The 16,507-nt window shown below is 42.3% G+C and overlaps 1 long non-coding RNA gene across 1 annotated transcript; it reads right to left on the bottom strand.

The window, feature by feature from the left end:
- Nucleotides 1-9,745: 9,745 nt before the first annotated feature.
- LOC310686014 lies at nt 9,746-16,507 on the bottom strand. Its single transcript, XR_014515639.1, has 2 exons — nt 16,428-16,507; nt 9,746-10,110 (listed from the first exon to the last, which is right to left on the bottom strand). It is a non-coding gene; the product is annotated as an uncharacterized lncRNA (long non-coding RNA).

Below are 16,507 nucleotides of genomic sequence, written 5' to 3'. Positions count from 1 at the left end.
GCATTTTGTCTGTGTAGCACAGTTTCCAAGAAGCTGTCAGGAGGGAGGGAGCAAATTATTAATACTTTAGTGGCAAACACACATACAGAGAGAGATTTAATTTTCTTAACAGAGAGATGATTTCATAACATTTACGGTGGATAAAGTGGAAGAATGTTAGCATTGCCAGAACAGCTTTGTATATGTAGGTCGACAGCTAGGATGTTACGGTTTATTTTGTTTGAAATAAAAAAGGGGCTACATTAACTATCAGTTTCTGCAACATTGTTACCTCGCAAGGTTTGGGTGGTTCCTTCTTTGACTGCCTTTTGATGGCTTGCTAAATCAGTATTGGTATCTGTTTACGGCGCAGTAATGGAGCATCCATGAAATATGTGTAACAGCTAAAATGTCTCCCATCACTAAGGATGTGGCAAATTGGTCCATTTCAGTTTGTTGTTTTCCCAGTCTTGAATCTGTTTCTCTACATTTCCACATCAGTTTGTGATTTATTTATTTTTTTAATCATAATGAGAATTCATCAGCATTTTAGTGTGAATTTATCCTGATGTTTATAGGTTGGTGTTCAGTTTTTACCTAAAATATATATTTTTTTGCAAAGCAGTGTTCCCTAAAAATGCCTTTTTGCATGTCTCTTTCACTAATATATACACTTTATGTGCGCTTTATGTGCACATTACTTGGCTGGAGAACTGCATGTAAAATTTGGAGAAGCGTGAATTGTGAAGGATGGTTGTGTTTTGGTTCTTGTGTTGTTTTAGAAAATGCAAATAGGTTAGTTTGCCTTTAATTGCAAACTGAACCACATTTCTCTCCCATCCGTACCCATCCCCCAATGAGCAGCAGAAAGTCATCTGAACATGGTCCTACAGTTAAGATGAAAAAGAATTCAATTTTTTTTGTGTGCCTCAACATTTAGTAGAAAGGAAAGAAGGAATCATGCAGTCCCAAGATAGTTGATCATAGATCTAGATTTAGTGGCATCTGCCTTCTGCTTGAGTCAAGCTGTTCCAGCAGCCTGATACAAGACATTTATTGTGGAGGAAGTACTGAGAGGGCAAAGCGGCTTTGGAAGAAATTATTCAAGGCAAGAAATGTTGATGAAACTGCTGATAATGCTAAGGGACTAAAAGAAAAAAAGACTCTGAATCAGCAGAACTTGAATAAAATTACCTCAGCATTCTTTCTTTTCGTGCTTGCTTAAAATATTATTGGAAGTGTTTTGTTTATCTATCAGCTTTTTGCTTCCAAAGAGTGTAAGGAGTCAAAGAGGATGCCCAGGCTCTCTGGTTATTAAGGATTTACAGATAGCCTGTGACGCAGAGGAGAGTTTTGATAACCAAACAAACCATGACACACTTCCTTCTATTGTTTCCCCACAGCTACACTCTCTCGCCACAGTTTATTAACTGTTCTATTTTTCTAGAAAAAGAGGTGCTGGAACTCTACAGGGATGCCTCCCTTGTTCCCTTTATAATGGCAATGGCGCCCACCTGAGAGGTGCTGGAACTGAGTTCCGGGTGAAAAAAAAGCCTTCTCTTATTTGTCATGAAAGCCTAGTTTGGCCAGAGACAGCTATAAGGGGGGGGGGGGAGAGTGTCTGGCAGGTGAGGGACCCCAGAAAACTAAAGGGACCCTAAAAGGAATGAGTTTCCCCAAGTTGACTAAGGGTGTGTGTACACATTAGCTGCTTAAAACACAGCTAGGTTCCCCCTCCCCACTCAATTCAGATCGAATCTGGGATAAGGCAGCTCTGTACAGTATGTCTCTCCCAACCCATGTCCACATAGCTCATGGGAGAAGAACCCTAGGCCCAGGGCTAAATGTGGTCCTCCAAGCTTTTCTATCTGCCTTCGGAAGTCCTTGTACATCATTTTTGCTTCTGTGGCCCCTGGAAGTTTGCCAAAGACAAAAAGTACCACTCCTAGTATAATTAAACTCGCCCAAATTGCTTTGGGGGTGGAGGAAAGGAAGGAGAGAAAACCTGCTCCATTGTTTCCAGGAAATTGTGCTTTATTTGTTCAATTTGTTATTTATTCAATTTATATACCACCCTTTATCTGAATAAATTACCAGATGCCATTCCTCTGTGATGTGGCTTATCTTCTTTTTGCATGAATTAATTATATAAGAGGAGCAATTGTTTATTGTCAGTGTGAAACTTTGCCGTTCTCAGAGAAGTACAGTTAAAAGAGTGAGTGTTTGAGTGTTATTATGGATAATCTCTGTGTATCTGTGCAGTTTTGCCTAAGGGGCAGAAATGAACGGGTAACTACACCAGTGGGAGAGGATGACTTTGAAAATCCACACTTCTCTCTTGATAACTTATGGTGTGGGTGGTGGCAAGAGGATCACAGCTTGTATCAGCAGGTTTTCATATGCTTATCTTCAGGCAACGGAAATTGCTGGTAGGAGCGATGTTCCCCCCTCCCTCCTCCCAGGGAAGAATCAAAAGTGTCAGGATCAAAGCCCACACTGCTGACTCTGTGCTTGCTGAGCTGCATTGATATAACAATGGTTCTGGGCATTAATAGCACAAAAGGTTGCAGGACACAAATGCTGGAGGATGACAGTGAGCAGAAAGGATCTTGCTTTAACACATTTTTTAAAACCAATAGGTATAAATTTAAGCTAAACATATGATGGGAAGTACCGGTAAGTCCAATTCACTACCGGAGAATTCAGCTTTCTTTTTCTTTTCTTTTTCAAAAAATTGCATCTGATTTCTGTGCCAGTAAGGACAATGTTGTATGGCCCGGGGGATGGCTAATTTATGTGACCCTCCAAATGTTGTGTAACTACAATGGAGGCTGCTGGCTGAGGGTACCGGGCACTGGGAGTCCCAACAACTAGTGAAAGGTTACTGGTTATCCACCCTGGCATAGACAGCAAGAGCAGGTCATACCAATTGAGGAAGCCCAACTTATGAGTGACCTGCCCTGGCCTTTTGGCAAAAGGAAACTTCCTTGGTGCTTAAGCTTGTTCCCTGCACTTCCCTAGGAAGGATGTTAGCTTAGTGGTGGAGAGCATGCTGTGCATGCAGAAGCTCTCAGTTCATTCCTCAGCATCTCCAGGTGAGGCTGAGAAAGGCTCCTTCCTGAAACCCTGTAGGGTGAATGCCAGGGTTGACTACACTAAGCTTCTGGCTTTGTATAAGACAACTTCTGATGTCCCTCTCCTTTTGCTAAACCTGTAGGCTAGCACACAGGTTAAATCCCAGTTTGTATTGTACTGATACTGTTTCCAACCTGACACAAACTCTGGTAACCACTAGACTAGACTGCTGCAATGCATTGCATGTGGGGCTGCCTTTGAAGGTGGTTCAAAAACTGCCATCAGTGTGGCAGATGGCAGCCAGACCGCTGATGGGGAACAGGTGGTCAGAACATATATCTCTAGTTCTTGTGTGCTGCATTGACTTCCACTTTGTTTTCAAGCCCAATTCAAAGTACTAGAAAACCTTGACCTAGAACACCTTGCACAGGTCGGAACCTCAGTACCTCCCAGATCACCTTTCCTTGTGAATCTCCTCAGAACCTGAGATCAACATCTGAGGTGCTTCTCTTTGTATCCTCTCCAAGACATATCCAGAGGGTTGCAACAAGAGAACAGGCCTTTTCTGTGGTAGCCCCCCAACTATGGAATGCTTTCCCCAGTGAAGCTTCCTAGCAACAACTTGTCATTCTGCCAGTGCTAGGTGAAGATGCTTTTATTGTCTCAGACACTTTGGTCAGCACTAACAATCTGGCGTTGGGTGGCTCTTTTTTGATGCTCATTCTTGTGTGTGGCTGTGGATATTTTGTGTTGTGTGATTTTTGTGTGTGGATAATCGCTTTTAGTGTATTCACATTGCTTTAAGGGATAGTATATTATATTTTATGTGTTATTGCTTCTGTAAATCATTCTGAGGCTTCTTTTGATTGTGAAGCGATCTATAAATTGAATGAACCAACTAAACTAAATTTGAGGCTTGACAGACGACTCTTCTGAAGCAGACTGAATGATGAAGAAATAAGAAAATATATGTGGTCAAATGACTATTTTCTTGGTGCAGGTATTTTTTTTTTTTTGTAAACAGTTTTTACTGTACTTTTAGTAAGAACAGAACAAGGTAAAGCAATGGCAAAATTATAGCAAAGAAGTGAAGGGCAACACAAAAAAGATAAAATACCAAGCAGTGTTTTTAAGGCATATATGGTACAGAAAAGTTGCAGTGGACGAAGATGAAACTTTAGTTATGTAAGAGGAACAGCAGCTTCAGAGCTAGCTTGGCACAGAATGTTAATTACTCACCACCACCCCTTGTTGTTGTTTAGTCATTTAGTCATGTCCGACTCTTCGTGACCCCATGGACCAGAGCACGCCAGGCACTCCCCTTCATGGATCACTGCCTTGCCGTGGCGAAGGGGCTTAAATAACTCAGAGAAGCTATGAGCTATGCCGTGCAGGGCCACCCAAGATGGACAGGTCATAGTGGAGAGTTTTGACCAAACGTGATCCACCTGGAGCAGGAACCGGCAAGCCACTCCAGTATCCCTGCCAAGAAAACTCCATGGACAAAGACCACCACCCCTTAGCAGAGTGTATACATTGTTCTGAAAAAGAGTATATTCAAATTCATGGAGACTAAGGCTACCAGTGACTACTAGCTATCATTGCTCTAGACCAGGGGTTAGCAACCTTTTTCAGCTGTGGGCCGGTCCACCGTCCCTCAGACCATGTGGTGGGCCGGACTATATTTTGGGGAAAGAAATGAACGAATTCCTTTGCCCCACAAATAACTCAGAGACGCATTTTAAATAAAAGGACACATTCTACTCATGTAAAAACACGCTGATTCCCGGACCGTCCGCAGGCCGGATTTAGAAGGCAATTGGGCCTCATCCGGCCCCCGGGCCTTAGGTTGCTTACTCCTGCTCTAGACAGTCTGCTGTCGAAGGCAGTATTCCTTTGAATGCCACCTCCTGGGAATCACAAGTGAGGAAAGTGCTGTTGCTCTCAGGTCCTGCTATCGGGCTTTTCATAGGAATCTGGTTGAGCACTGTGAGAACAGGATGCTGAATTGCATGTGTTGGTTTTTGGATTTGGTTCAAGATAAAAGAATATTGGTAAAATAAAAAGGAGAATTCACTGATTCCTAGATCCAGGTTTGGGGCAAGTACTCTTTGGTAAGAGAGTCCCAGAAGAGATTTAAAATCACAAACCATGCAACTAAATAAAGCCTGGAAACCTTTAAAATATCCCCCTCTGAGTTGCTTCTAGAGTTCCCCACTTTCTTTAACATAGAAAGCTCCCACATGTTTGGTAAGTTAAAAATGCTTTACTTACAAATGCTTTCCCATACAGCCACAAGACAAGAAAGGCAGTATAACTTAGGTTCCATAAAAAGGTTTCTAAATTATTTGTATAGTAACACAAAGATGGCTTGCTAAAGCCATGTGGTCTAAGCTTGGAGCATCCAGCTTAGACCTCCTTACTGGTAGGGTTCACATGGTAGAAGAAGAAGAACCAGAAAGAGTTGGTAACCTTTCAAGGTGTAAGGGTATGGCGTAACTAAGCCTGGCAGGACAGCTTACTCTTGTCTTAGCCCCTTCACATATTAATTAGAGTTAAGTATGCTAGTTATATGAGGGTGATTTATCCCACCAGATGGGCCTTTGGTATGATCCTGCAGGACTATTCTTATTTTCTCATCTCTCTATGCTAAAACTGTACCAAGTTTCAGGATTTTCTGGGAAGTGGCTACTGATCCATGTTAAGTTGGTGGCAGACATATGCCTCAATTTCAGTTGTAATCAGTGAGACTTCATGTATCATATTTAGCTATATGTGCCACTGTATAACAGACTACTGTTCCCAAATTGTGGGTCATGTCCCGCTTTCGCTGCTGAACATAGCCGTTATGCATATCCTTCCCCTGAAGATGTATTTTCCTAAATTGTGCTGATATGTATATATGCGATTACCACCGGAATTTCGGGGGGGAAATAATCAGCTTGGAATATTTTTGTACAACAGAAAAAATATTTTGTGCTGTCACAGCAAGTCTCTGCAAAGCTTGATTCAGTAATAACATGTGTTAAAATTGTAAAGTTGGTGAACTGTGATTCAGTGAAGTGGAGTTAAGAGGATAGGCATGTCTGGGTGCTTTGAATTGCTGAGTTTTCAATGTCCCCAAAGCCACAATTTGTTGAATTTGGCCGCATCTCTCCCCTTCCTCCCCCCACCAATATATATATGGGCATAAATAAGACATGGGTAACAATGCATTAAAGAGCTATGAGTTGACTGCATCCTATTGAGAGGGTTGTGTGTGTGTGTGTAAACCTCTCGGTTTTGTGGAGCCGGAATGTTGCCTACTATATAAAGCTAATAAATATATCACTCTACTCTTTTTTTGCCTCTGGTCCTGCCTGCCAGTGGGTCCCAGTTGGAACCCCATGAGGAAAGATAACCTCAGACTGAAAAAGGTTCCCCAACCCATACCCTCCAAGTGTCCCTATTTTCCAGGGAAAGTTCCAGAATTACAAAGCCACCCCATCTTCTGATTTGACCCCAGAATACCCTTATTGCCCCCACCAGTGCCAAACTTGGGGAGGAGGATGAGCTGGCACTTGCCCTGAGTGGCAGCAGCAGTGGCAGCCTCCATGGCCTCTTCATGGCTGCCGCTGCCAGCCTCCTCTCTTGGAAGACTGGATTAGGAGGAGAGGCTGCCCCTGGCAAGGCCCAGCCTCATGTGAGGTGCTGGCTCTGAGGTTTAGGCAAAAGGCAGGGCTGCCTTGGGTGGGAGCAGAGCAGAGCTCAAGGAGACATATTTTTTAAAAAATGCTTTTGTGTCTACATCTAATCTTGCCCCGTTTTTCTTTTTGTAGATCTACCAAAGAAAATAAAATCAGGTTTAAGGGGTTTTCTCAGTGGAGGGTGTGTGTGCTGGGTCCTGTTGGGGTAGCGGTGGCGGAAATGTTCTGCAGGGCGAGTGAGAAATGTCCCTATTTTCACCTGAGGAATTTTGGAGGGTACGCCAACCCAGGTTTACAGGAATAAGAAACTACTGTAGATAGCTGTTACCTACTCTATTACCCAACTTTGGAGCAACATCCTTGTCTCTTCGAATCTGGCTGGTTCTCTTTTTTTGCCCTTAGAATGGCAGCAAAATTTCCTACCTCAGGTACAGTATCTACCGCACATTGCCCTGGGGTTCCCAGTGAGTTTTATTAATGGAGAAATTAGACAATATGCACTGTTTGCACTATATATGCAATATGTTTCTGCACCCTGTTTGTATTGGATTTTCAATATCCTGGGCCTGCCTCATGGCGCCTCAGGTTGTTACAGAGCTCTGATGAAGCAGTTGTAGTCCATCGTAAGATTTTATCTGCCATATGTATACATATTAGAGTATTTTGTTTTGTTTGAACCAGAACAGCATATTGGTACATTACTTGATAGAAGCTGCTCTCTGAAGCTGAACTGTCCTGATTTGTGCCATTAGTTGCTGGCTTCAAAAGAAATTCTCCTTTCTTGTCTCCCTATGTTTGTCTAAAGTCACATTCATCTGCTCATCCCAGTGGGTGCCATATCTGATAGCGACACTGAGTTCCAGTGACATCAGTTCATGTTGAAATTTCTTCAAATTCTCTTAGGTCCAGTGGTCTGTCACATAGCCTTCTGGGGCTGCTGATGCTATCAGACAGTTGCACTGCAGCTAATTTATCTCTATAGAGATATCTATGAATGGATCAGAGAACATGTGGCATACTGTATAGACCATTCAGAGGGGAAAAGTTTAAAGATCACAGCGGTTAAAATCTGTGGAGATACAGTTATGTCTAATGCAACTAAAGGAAGCACAGTGTTTTCCCTGCTGTTTTTCCTTACCAAGTTATAAACATCATTAACTTTTTTAATAAAAAAATCATTAAAATGTATGTCAAATGATATCTAAATAGGTACTAGAACAAATGCAAATCATAGTGAATTCATTAAACAAAGGAATTAAAAAGTAATTCTTTTTGTAATTGTCCAGCTTAATGATTTTTACTATCTGCTTAAAAACTGCAGCTAAGCAGAGTTTTCAGGATAATTTCACAGGCGTTGGGCCATCACTAAAAAGGCCTTGTTCTGTCCCTGGTACACCAACCTGATGGACCTTAGACACAGTCTAGAGAACAGTTTCTTTGAGTTCAGTCTTAGGGCCCAATCAGGTTTATGTGGGGGAAGGCTGTCCTTGAAATGACTGCCTCAGACTGTTGATACAACCTGGCTTAGATATGAATTAGTTAAAAGGTGTTTTTAAAAAATGTTGAGATGTGCAAACAGTTGCCAGTGACCTTTTCAGAACCATAGAAGGTTAAGCCTGTGTCCTTAATCTGCTTGCCTAACGCATTTTTATTCCACGCTTCTTCTAAGCAGCATCATATGACATATTAGGCTTCCTGATCTTATAACCCTGGCACTCCTGTAAGGTAGCTTCACCCAAGAGAGAGAAGGTGTCTTTGAGGTTAGTTAGGCTAAGAGACAATGGCTGACCCTTGGCCACTCTCAGATTTGCAGCTGAATGAGTTTCCTAGCTTAGTCTTCCCAATCCAAGTTCAGCATTCTATTCACTGAAATGCACTGCCTTTCCTTCTTCCACAAATAATTACATAGCCCATTTAATGGCAGTTCTGGCTTCTTAACGCCCTACTGGCTTAGATTTCAGGCCTGTCGGTCCTGACTGATGCTGATATAGGATGAAAGACTTTAGAGCATCCAAAATGCCAGCTTTAAAAATACTCCACTCTTTCTCTGTGGCTTCCAATTAAGTACATGCCAAAAGAGGAAGCTTTCAAACCCCACAACTTGCCCTTGGATCTTTTCCAAGGAAAATGGCAACAGGCGAAGCTAGTTGCAGAAACACCTGGGAATGTTGCAGAGATGAAGCATCTTCGTGAAGAGGTTTTGGGGAATTGTTTAGGCATTGGGATGAGGATTTTGGAACGGAATTTTCAGCTGTAACTTAAAGAAGCAAGTCAGAGGACACAAACAAAACTGCATGTTCACCTTAGTGTTGATAAATGAGTAGAGTGATTAAGCTAATCCATGGACCCTGGCTGACAATCAATCAAACATCAGGGACTCATGAAGATTATGCTTGTTAATCACCACTTGCATGTTGTTATAACAAAATTACAGAGTCAGAATCAGTGTATAGGGAATGCATTACTGCAAATTCTGTATTAGCATCACAGCTCTCTCTCTCTCTCTCTCTCTCTCTCTCTCTCTCTCTGTGTGTGTGTGTGTGTGTGTGTGTGTTACTCTTATACCATAGCTGCAATCTTACTGTATGACCATTTTCTATTCAGTATAATCATTTTCTATATTCATGTTGTGTGTACAACATAGAAAAATGATTTATTATTGTATATTATTTAGCAGAATGGATACTATGTTGATGTGTTCATAGCAAGGCAGTTGCTTAAATAGGTTAGAGACAACCTAGTACTTGCAGTGACTTCATTTGTCCACATTAATCCTTTATTACCTTTGGATCTCTCCTTTTCCCTTGTCATTTTCTGTACAATCAAGACTGTAAGAACCTGGGGTGGGGTTAAAGACTTGTCTTGATTAGGAAATTATGTGAAATGCCATGTGCACTGTGTACACAAATAATAATCCTTTTGCAAACCACTTTGAGGTTTTTTTACGATCAAGCGGTGTAAAGTTTAAGAAATAAAATAATAAATAACATGACAGGGGGAGGGTAGAGAAAGAGATGAAAGTGTATTTATTCCCTGTTGTTAAAGGTGAATGAGCTGAATCACATTTTGCCATTATAATGAGAAATCGGGGGGGGGGGTGTTCCTACAGCTTAAAACTTGAAAATGATTCTGATTTTGGTGCAGACAGAATAAGAAATGGCTGGTTTTGAATGAGCTAAATGCTTGACAAGACATTTTGGCAGAGTGCAACACAGCTCTCCCTCTGTTCCCCTGGAGAGGACCTGGGTGGGCAAAGTCTTCGCCTAGGTCCGCTCAGGTGCCCCGCCCACCAGGAGCCCAGCTTGATGCTAATTGCCTCCCAACACCTTGTGGAATCTTCTGGCTCCTGGCATGCCTCCAGTGGCATTCTCTGCAAGGAAGTGGGAAACTTAAAATGCAGCTATGTCATTTCCCCCCTTGATTTGGACTGAAGCTGTTTTCGGAGGAAATGTATCAAAACGCAGTATTTTATAACAAATTACAGGACAGATGTGGATTTTGGTGAATGTCACGTGTACACTGCTTCCAAAAGCAGTGGAGGGAACACACTGGATGCAGAGTAAATGTGTGTGTGCATGTGGGTACACAGCCTCAGATTATCTTAACTTCAGTACAGTGGTACCTCGGGTTAAGTACTTAATTCGTTCCGGAGGTCCGTTCTTAACCTGAAACTGTTCTTAACCTGAAGCACCACTTTAGCTAATGGGGCCTCCTGCTGCCACTGTGCCACCTGAGCACGATTTCTGTTCTCATCCTGAAGCAAAGTTCTTAACCTGAAGCACTATTTCTGGGTTAGCAGAGTCTGTAACCTGAAGCATATGTAACCTGAAGCGTATGTAACCCAAGGTACCACTGTATGTTTGCTGCATTCCTGCATTGCAGGGGGTTGGACTAGTTGACTGCCCTGAAGCCTTGAGCTAACATTTTTTGTAAGACAGACTAGCCTAAGTGACATTTCCTTCTCTGATTTCATTATCCTACAGAAAATCACCAGACCGGAAGTGCACAAGGTATGGTAGATAAGATTTCATAATGCTCAGACTTCATCACTTCTATGAAGCCCTTACCAAACTTTGATCTCCAGAATCTAGGATTATACCAATTCTGCAACAAATTTTGCCATACAACATAGCAGCTTTGAATGTGCGCCGTGTAAGCCAGTTCAAATGACACTTCAACCAGAAATACAGCCCTCTGGTGGATGACAATAGTACCTGACAATTGTTAGGTAGACAAAGCTGTTGTAAGGTTGACTAAGATAATATGCATGAACTGCTTTGAGCACTTGACGTGCGCTATCTGAAACATTTTCCACCATTTCTCGAAGACTGTCAACACTATTTGTTTGCACATGCAATATCATTTTTGCTTAGTGCATAGGAAGACTTCCATGAAGTGCGTCAAAGCCATTTGCTACATGAATTATGCAGTTCCTAGAGCCCTCTAAAAATAAACCACGAAAATGGGCATGAGAGGCTAGTTAGCAAGCAGTTCAGAGGGTGACCTCTTTTCCTGGTTCCTCCACATTCCATAACAATAAAAGCTCCTGATATGCTCAGTGTTAATATAAAATATCCTACAAGGCCACTGCCAAAGATTTGCCCAATTGTTTTGGTCGGCATATGAATGGTGTGAAAAGTTCTCTCCTCGATTTCCCGTCTCCTTTATACCACCTGGGCTGGGAAGCATCCACAGATCCCTAACCTCTAATCCAGCCATACTCCCCCAGAATCTTAGAATCACCAAATTGTGGAGTTGGAAGGGACCACAAGGATCATCTAGTTGAACCCCCTGCAATGAAGGAACCCTTTGCCCAGTGTGGGGCTCAAACCCACAATCCCGAGATTAAGAGTCTCATGCTGTACCAACTGAGCTATTCCTCAGCTCTAGAAGCAAGAGAGTATTTCAGGAAGCCTTGCAGCATTCTTAAAATGTTGATCAACTACTGGAAATAGTAAAGCAGTCAACATACCCGAGCAACAGTGCAACCTCATGTTCATGCAGGTTCCACAGCGGGTTCTGCTGGCTAGGCTTAGCAAGAGACTGCAGGAAAGCTTTCAGCCTTAATATGAGCTCACCCCATTTCTAAATACAGGATAGCTAAGGGGTGCGACAGAATTGGATCAATGCTGCCTTTTTGTAGCTGTGTTTAAGATTAACCACCTGAAGTGCCTTAAACCAGCAATTTACACAACCCCATCCATGCCTACTCAGAAATAAGTCCTATTGAATCCAATGGGGCTTATTCCCCAGTAAACAGATTGCAGCCTTAATCTTTTAGGATACACATTTTAAATCTGCTCAGTTCAAATATTAGGGCTAGTCACTCATACACGATTATCAAAAACATGAGATTAATATGGGATTGTCAGGATTCTTACAAGTACTTGCAAACTTCTGAAAATATTTTAGATTTACATGCATCCTGTAACCATTAGTGGAAAATTCCCCCAACCCCCCTTTTTAATCAGAATTGCAATGTTGTAAATAACAAACCCTTTGTGGTCCTTGAAAACCATGGGGGTGTACATTCCCCATTCTGATGAAGCTTACTTTGTATGAGTTGAGTTTCATTTGCATGCTCAGGAACCATAATTGAGGTTAGGAAGTGTCACAATAATAAAAAGGACATATTTTTTGTCTTTCAAGCCAAGCATGAACATTGCACATTTGGCCTTGGCTGAATACATTTAGATAACTCTGAACAATGGATGACTCATTCCTCTTTATGAATGAATTACTGCTTTTGTATTCCCGTAATCTATGCTTAAAGACTTACTGGCTTTCCATAAACTCTCAAGTTGTGTATGTATGTTATGTAATCTCTGCAGGAGGCCTTCTAAAGTGAAGTTGATTCTGTCAGGGTATGAAGCATAACATGTTACTTCCTTTTGCAGAAAGCCAAAGATGGCCAGAACTTTTAAAGAGCACCTTTAGAGGCACAATTGTGCTGGAGCATATTTTGGATAGCAGTCCAGTTATTCATAGGAAGCTCAAATGTATCAGTGGTACACAACTTTCAACTCAGATATAGGAGGTGGCACTTTTGAATAGCCTTACAAAGAATAATTCTTTATCTCTCTGACTAAAAAAAGAGTTCAGATTTATAGTAGCCTACATTCTCATTTCAGCTAAATTGCACATGAATGTGGGGTTGTAAGAGTTTCAGAGGTGTTCTCTAAAAGCTTTTGTTTCCTGTAAAGGAAACCCAAACTGTTTATTTTTGGATGTAATATAACTGAGACCAGAGACAATAACTGCACTCAATCCAATAGTCATCAAGAGAATTACTAGGAGATTCTTCTTCTGGCACTGCTTAGAAGGCCCCTCATCTAAATATTCACAAATTGTACCGTTCAGATATTCTTTACCATATGTACATCACTTGATGACTCATGGGTGTCAATTGAGAAATAATGAAAGAAAACTGGTCATTAACCCAACAGATGAAGACTCTATACGAGCCTCCAAGGTGCTTCAATTTCAATATTCAGCAATATTAAATCAGGAGATAGAAGAGAAAATTAAATTTACAAAGCAAAGATATTTCGAATCAGCAAATAAAATGGGGAAGCTACTCGCTTGGCAGTTAAGAAAAAGGAGAAAACAAAATTGACTCATGGGTGTCAACAGCCTCTATTTTAAAATACTGTGTTTGAGGGCAAGATGAAAGATCTACTGTGATGTTTGATCTGTGATGACCCTTTCACATGTACATGTCATCACTTGTTGGTTCTACTCACTGAGTGATGAACAAGCAAATGTCAAATTGGGCATTTATCTGAACGTGCCTGAGGTCTGCTGCTACAACATGCCTTTCTCTCTGGGGTTAGGTCGGAAACTATTTTCTCCCAAGGAGCTGGAGGCAATTTACCTAGTTATTCCTTCCATTTTATCCTCACAACAACTCTGTGAAGTACGTTAGGTTGAGAGAGAGAGAGAGAGAGAGAGAGAGAGAGAATGGGTTGTAGTCAACTAAATCTTACTCAGAGCAGACCAAGTGAAATTAATGAAGCTAAGTTAGCCATGTCCATTAACCTCAGTGGGTCTACTCTATGTAGGGCTAGTGTTAAATATCATCTAGTGACTGGCCCAAGGTTACTCAGCAACCATAATGCTTGGTTGGGGATTTGAACTCGGGTCTCTGTCCAGTTCTATTCATCACACAGTATCTCAGTGTTAACAAATGAAGTACTAATCAGCAGTGTTGTGATAACTAGTTATTTGTACAGGCTTTGTGGGTACAGGGCTAAGTCAGCAGAGCGTGGGGAAGAAACATCTAATGATATTTTAATGCAAATATCCCTTTTGGTCTATGGGCACATTTGCAAACCATAGAAATGGAGAAAGGGAACCCTGTGGACACCATAGAAGGTCTCTGAGGGCAAATGTGCCACCCGTGGGGGCCATATTAGCCACCCTTGGGTTTTAACTCTGCTTTAGTGGAAGGATATACTTTTGTTACTCACCTTTAGCCTTCAGAATGGGCTGAGCTGTGACTGCATGCAGGGCCATCTTTCCCATAGGGCTTAGTGGTGCGTCGCATCAGGGCGCTGGCCTCTCAGGGGCACCCCGGCGAGTGAGGGAGCTGTGCGGCTTTGCCGGTGGTCTCCCCTTTCCCTGCACACCCACCAGCTGCACCCCGCCAACTATATGGCTGGTGGGTGTGCAGCTTCCTTCCCAAGCCTCCACGGGAGGAGAGCGATCCCTGCAGAGGCTTAGGCTAGAAGCTGCACCCCACCAACCATATGGCTGGCGGGTGTGCAGCTTCCCTTCCAAGCCAAGCCTCTGCGGGGATTACTATCCTGCAGTGGCATGGGGGAGAGTTGCGCCCCCTGATGGCTGGCAGTGCGCAGCTTTGCCCCCCATCCATGGTAATTTGGGGGCGCTGGGCAGATATTTGCACCCCAGTGCTACATCTGCTAAAGACAGCGCTGACTGCATGATAGCATTGGTCTTGCGGAAGTCATTGTGGTAAGCAACACTTCTCCCTACCCTGCAGCTCAAGAGAATTATGCAAGGACAGGTTATACTGTTGTGAGTACAGTGGTACCTTAGGTTAAGTACTTAATTCGTTCTGGAGGTCCGTTCTTAACCTGAAACTGTTCTTAACCTGAAGCACCACTTTAGCTAATGGGGCCTCCTGTTGCTGTTGCGCTGCCAGAGCATGATTTCTGTTCTCATCCTGAAGCAAAGTTCTTAACCCGAGGTACTATTTCTGGGTTAGCGGAGTCTGTAACCTGAAGCGTGTATAACCCGAGGTAACACTGTAGTTTGCTTGAAAAGAAGGCAAAAAAAGAAACCTGGGAATTAAACTTCATCCAGGGAGGGCAACTTTCTGCCTTGCTGTCCCCCAACAGATGCCCATGTGTGGAACTCAGGGCTGAGCCTACCAATAAGCAGAGTGATGGGGCACCTCAGAAAGCAGATGCTGGGGTCTGGGGGAAACCTGAAAGGTATTGGAAGTTGGAGCTGTGTGTGCCACATGGCCTGCCCATAAGCTAGCTGTCTGTCCTCAGATGCAGTGGAAGATGGTGTCATTGTGCCAGTGCTGAAATAAGTTCCAATTGCAAGTGCAGTCAGTTTCTGTACATATAATGGGGGAGATGGCACTTGTCTCTTGGGATGGGCCCTTGTTGCCTTAACAATTGCATGTGCTTAAGGCTTTTAAATTTTAAATGTCATTTCTTAAATGACTGGTAGAAGATCTGAATTGGATTTTTATAGCGGAAATACACAGATGTCATGCTGACCATAGCAAATTAGTGTTCCTTAGCAACACCATGCATGATGGCTTTTGCTTTTCTACTCATGTTGCACCATGGGAAGAAGGTTTGGACAAGCTCTTAGAAGAGAACCAGATGCTACGGAATCTAGTTTTAAAGGGATGGCGGCTTGAAAGAAAACTAGTGCATTTTCCTAACGGCTATATTTACAGAATTGTGTGGGCACTCCAGGACACTGGAATTAATGAGCCTGATTCAATTGTGCTCATTAAAGATTTTAAAGTTAAAAGTACTCTTGTTGTTGAATTGCTAACACCATTATCTGTTCTTCCTTATATGTCTAGTGTGAAGAGCGATTTTATTCAGGACTAGCTAAATAATATTGCTTAGATTTGATGCTATGTACAAATCTGTAGCGCAGCAACACATCATTAAATACTGAGGAGTTTTTTTAAAACAAACAAACAAAACACACCAACATGAAGATGGCTTAGTAAGGTTGTAATTTGCAGTCAAAATCTACCAAATCCCTTTGTATCCAGAGAAAAGTTCAACCTGACACTCTCGCATAAAACAGGAACACAGTTCATTGTTCAGATTTCTTATTTCATTTGGCTGGTTTCGTATTAATGTAACCCTGTACATGTCTACCCAGTAGTATGTTTCATTGAGTTTACTAGGTCTTACTTCCAAGTAAGTACAGGATTCCAAATTCAACCACCATACTGTCTGCTTGCACTCTTTTGGCCAAAGTTTGTGTTCCTTTTTGTTCTCTTCCTTTGGACAAGACTATAATTTTTTGAAGGAAGCCTTCTTGCCTCTATTACTGTAGTTTATCTGACTCTGCTTATTAACCATGCTAGTGCCCTTTTGGTCCACATGGTACCTTTCCTGATCTCTAGCATACACACCAGTTTCTAATACAGTGCTTTTAAACATTAAGTCCAAAGACTAAACTTACCCAACTGTGCCTGGGGTGGCGGGGAGGTACTACTCAATTTGCTTTGGGCTGTGCCTGGATCTAGATGTATCAATTTTCCT

The sequence above is a fragment of the Podarcis liolepis genome (genome assembly GCF_965112155.1).
Source record: "Podarcis liolepis genome assembly, chromosome: 9".
Classification (NCBI taxonomy): Eukaryota; Metazoa; Chordata; class Lepidosauria; order Squamata; family Lacertidae; genus Podarcis; species Podarcis liolepis.
The sequence above is the reverse complement of the archived record's forward strand: the minus strand, read 5'-3'. Positions and strand labels throughout refer to the sequence as shown.